Source organism: Salvia hispanica, chromosome 3, assembly GCF_023119035.1.
Source record: "Salvia hispanica cultivar TCC Black 2014 chromosome 3, UniMelb_Shisp_WGS_1.0, whole genome shotgun sequence".
NCBI lineage: Eukaryota > Viridiplantae > Streptophyta > Magnoliopsida > Lamiales > Lamiaceae > Salvia > Salvia hispanica.
The window spans coordinates 4641416-4646270 of NC_062967.1; the positions used below are offsets into that span (position 1 = coordinate 4641416).

The 4855-nt window shown below is 35.0% G+C and overlaps 1 long non-coding RNA gene across 2 annotated transcripts; it reads right to left on the reverse strand.

The window, feature by feature from the left end:
* Positions 1–240: 240 nt before the first annotated feature.
* On the reverse strand, positions 241–1630 carry LOC125212235. 2 transcript variants are annotated; one of them, XR_007174633.1, is made up of 2 exons: positions 1519–1630; positions 241–873 (listed from the first exon to the last, which is right to left on the reverse strand). It is a non-coding gene; the product is annotated as an uncharacterized LOC125212235 (long non-coding RNA). The 2 variants fall into 2 exon arrangements; XR_007174632.1 differs by having other exon boundaries at positions 1524–1629.
* Positions 1631–4855: the final 3225 nt, after the last annotated feature.

Consider the following 4855-nt stretch of genomic DNA (forward strand, 5'->3'; position numbering starts at 1 on the left):
TAGCTCAAACTGAAGTTGAATTTGTAGCATATCCATAATTGAACTGTGGTCTTTAAGCTTGATGAACAATTATCTAAGTATGTTATACGCAAACAAGAGGACGTATTAGTACAACTTAACAACAGAAACACAATGAAGGTAACAATGTTTATATCCCTTCCCTGCTGATAGAGTACTTGCTATAACATAACATAAATATAGAGACCAACAATACGAAAGTAGGAGACTGAAATCAAGAAGTAAAGTAGAACATCCCAATAACAATACTATCATTGATCAATAGAAAATAATTCCCACCATCATACATTGCTAAAGATAAGGTTAACAATAACTATACTCCTGAGTTAACAATAGTAGCTAAGTTTAAAAGACAAGCAAGCAGAAGAAGACAATACCATAACATAATAGTTATGAGGGAAGAGCAAGAGGGCTATTGTTGTTGTTAATGTTAATGTTATTGGATGAGTCAGAAGAAGATGATGATCTGAGCTTGGCTATGGCTAATTGAATGAGACCATCATTATGCTCATTAGACCACTGACCCTTCACCTTCAATGCATTCATGACCACTACTACGAAGGATCTAGCAATTGCATGCAATGGAGATTTGCCAAACGATGTATCAGGCTTCTTCTTCTTCTTTTTGGATGGCCTCCAAGAATCAAGATTGGTTAAGATATATAGAGCCAAAGCCTTTGTATAGTTATGGCACCACTTTCCCTTCACCTTGTGCACTTCCTCGATCTGTGACAACAAGGCCATCACCATGTGATTTACCATTATTTCATTAGACCGCAGCCGATCCACAGGGAGAGGCGGTTTTCGAACCGACCACTTCTTATTACCATCATCCATCATCCATTCTGCACTAAACTAAACAAAACAAAACAAAACAAAAAAATTACTAGTGTTCATCCATTCTGCACAAAACTAAACTAAACAAAACAAAATAATTATTAGTGTTCATCCATTCTGCACAAAATTAAACAAAACAAATAATTACTAGTGTTCATCCATTCTGCACAAAATTAAACTAAACTAAACAAAACAAAACAAAAAAATTACTAGTGTCCATCCATTCTGCACAAAACTAAACTAAACAAAACAAAATAATTATTAGTGTTCATCCATTCTGCACAAAATTAAACAAAACAAAAAAATTACTAGTGTTCATCCATTCTGCACAAAATTAAACTAAACTAAACAAAACAAAACAAAAAATTTACTAGTGTTTATCCATCCTGCACAAAACTAAACTAAACAAACATTTTTAAACCCAGGAGGTGGTTTATTCATCGAAAGAATACCAATGAACAAGCAGAGGTCCACGAGCTGAAGAATTAAGACAGAATTTTTGGATTCGCTTCTAATTTACAGCCCTAGGTTAAAATCCCCCAAAGTAAAAAATCCCCCAAAGTAAAAAATCCCCCAAAAAAAAACCAAAATTGGAGTACTAAACAAATTTTAAAGCCAAGAAACAAAAATAAAATAAGAGGAGGAGTAAAAAAGAGAGAATACAATACAAGTAGAGGGAAGATACTGAGCCAAATCTTCGCCACTGAGAAAAGGAAGAGAGATCTTCGTTTGATCTTTATCAAAAAATTTTTAAAAAATAGCTTTTGCCATTTTTACAAGGATAATATGGTAATAGGCGCATGTCCAATTACTTTTTCTTATTAAAGAATTTTTCTAATATGACACAAATTTTGGATTCGCAAAATCATTGCTTTTAATTTACACACCTACGTTAAAATTCACCTAAACAAGCTAAACTACAACATTATTCGAACAATAACCCTAAAACCCAGAAATTATTATAAAAAGAGTATTAGTCTAAATTTATTTTAAGTTTAATTCCCATAGAACTAGACGAGAATTGGAAAAATCTATTTTTAAACCTCATAGATTTATGGTATAATAAACAATTAATTCGGAATTGGGAAACTTTAATTCTAAATCTACGCCCGAATTTCATGACACCAACCAAATGCATCTAAAAAGTGGAGAATTTTATTTCTAAATTATTTTACACCTACTAAATTTGCATTTTTGACGTTAGGTACCTCAAATTAGAGTTTATATATAGAGCTGTAAATTTAATATTCTTATAAACTAGTACTATAAAACATAGAAAGTGCTAGGTGTTCGAATTCAATTTTGGTGGCCAAGTCTCTTTCGGTTTATATATGATACTACAAAAAAAAATGTCGTGATATATTGATTTGGAAGCTCTGCAAAAAATAAAAATAATCGATAGCATTATAGCAAATCAATTAATGAAGTCAGACCAAATTTAATTACAGTACATTTTAACCAACTCTTAAAAAATTAGAATAACATAAATTTAACACCCCAAATGAAGTGTGTGTATTTTGCTCCAAATTAAAAATTATTACTGCAATAATATGGAGTATAAACCTTAGTCATGGTTCATTATTTAAAGCTGATAACAAAATAAGAGTAGTCATGATTCAATATTTCTTTATTGTGAATATCGATATGTTTATAGAATATAGTACAAATTTTAATGGAACGTGCATTTCCAACGATCTAAGAGCGTCCACAGTGGGAGGGCCGCGGCCCTTGGCTCGGGGTTGGGCAGGGGCGGCCCCCCACTACTGAGCCGAGAGGAGGACGGGGCCTGAGGGGGTGGATGAGCGATGGCCGAGCTCTCGGCCAGGCCGAGGCTCTTGGGCACGCGGCTCGGCCCGCCACTGCAAGGGCCGAGAGCCGCGGCCCTTGGTTAGTGTTTTTTTTATATATATTTCGAAAATTGTTTTTATAAATACTACTCCATATTGCAAAGATGATATGCTATTGCTATGATGCTATCCCTCCTGCTTGACCAAGGATGAAACAGATCCTCACTTCTAGATTTTTGAGGAAGCAGCTTCGCAAGCCTAATTTTAAAAAGATAGAATAAAAATGAAAATAGTTTTTATTTTTAAAGGCCGGATGTAGTATAGTGATAGATAAAAAATTTATATTACAAGCTTTCTAGGGTCAAGCAATCAATAGCCTAAAAGTTTATTTCAAAACAATAAATTCTAGTAGTTGTATAATTTTAGTGAGGTTTCCTTTGGTCCATAGAATTGAAGGCGTAGAATTAGAATTGGAGCTTTAAATTTGAAATCTAGTGTTTGGTATCAAAAAATATTTGGATTCAGAATTAAATTACAGTTTCCCGTTATCTCAACAGTACAATTTAAATTTCATATCTAAAGGAGATAATTGAAATTTTAAATAATTATGTAAAATTAGATACATTCACGCACTACACCGTACATAAACATAGTACACATGCAATACAAACATATATAAATAACTCTCACACAATACACTCACAATACACTCTCACACAATACACACACTATATACACACACACATACTAGTACGCATTACGTATGCAACACACACATTGCACGTAGTGCACACATATATCACTTCACATTTCACAATATGAAAGTGAAAAAGATTGGAAATAGGCAAAGCACATACAATTTGTCAATGATTTTTTACTTTGAATTGGAAATTATAAATAAAATGGTTAAAATTTGTATTAAACCAATTTATGGTTCCATAAATTTATTAATCTTGGAAATCCTAATTTTTTTGCAATGTAAAAATATGGTTATAGCTTAAAAGTTAAAAAATTATCTACTTTTTCTAAATCAAGCTATCAATAGATATAAGTATAATAAATTCCATGCCACGATCGATCTCTAATTTCAGTGAACACGTTTCCTTGGTGCTCGTGCTCTGGTTTTTAGGGATATCTATACATACGCGCCATAATTATTCATTCGCTACCTTTAACTACTTCCAGCATTACATGTAGGAGTAGTATACAAATCTTGTCACCATTTGTAAATTTAATGGAAAAAAAATACTACTCCTAGTACATGAGATCAGATAGTAAGAAACATGAAATGATTTGGTCTACCCTCTACTTCACATTTTATCTAAAGTAAATAGCAGTACTAATTTAAAAGCCAAAAATAAGGTTTTGAGAAGATAAACCAAACACACTGCATTGATTTTAAAGAAGTCGCATTACATAAGCATAAACCCTAGCGTGTCTCCAAAGCATAAACATAAGCATTGGCAATTAACATAAACATAAACCCTAATTAATATCGATCCTCAAAACAGAAACATAGTTTTGGAATAATCAAAATGCAGAGGTTCAATAACAAAACACATACTAGTAGTATTCCAGCAAGCAAGTTTGTTGACTAATCCAGCATTCAAACCTTGGATTTGTTGGAAGGAGAGGGATAATCCTCAACTCCAGTTTCAGCTTCCACAGCTACTCCCCCAGTTTCAGCTTCAGCATTTCCAACCACAGCTGCTCCCCCAGTTTCAGTTTCAGGTTCAGCAATTCCATCCTGATCTCCTACTCCCCCAGCTTCAGTTTCAGTTGCAGTTTGAGGTGGCGGTGGTGGATAAATTCCAAGAGAAGGACCAGCACGCACTATATAATCATAGACATGTCGTATGGCACCGTCGCTTAAGTTGGAGATGTGTTGTACATTGGTAGTAGGTCCCTGAAAGTTATACGAAGTCATAAGCACATTCAGAAATGAGACTGCAACTTGTTTTACCGCCGGGATGATGGAGATGTCGGTTGCAGCAGTGGATGATCCCAAGGGAGATTGGGACTTGATGCTGCCCAGATCAGCCTCAGGAATGGATGGGAGCCTTCCCGGAGACCCACCGGAGCCCAGATCCGGCTGAGGAATGGACGGGAGCCTTCCCGGAGACCCACCGGAGCCCAGATCCGGCTGAGGAACCAAATCAGGCTGCTGCTGCTGGGGAACCAAATCAGGCTGAGGCTGCTGAAGAACCAAATCA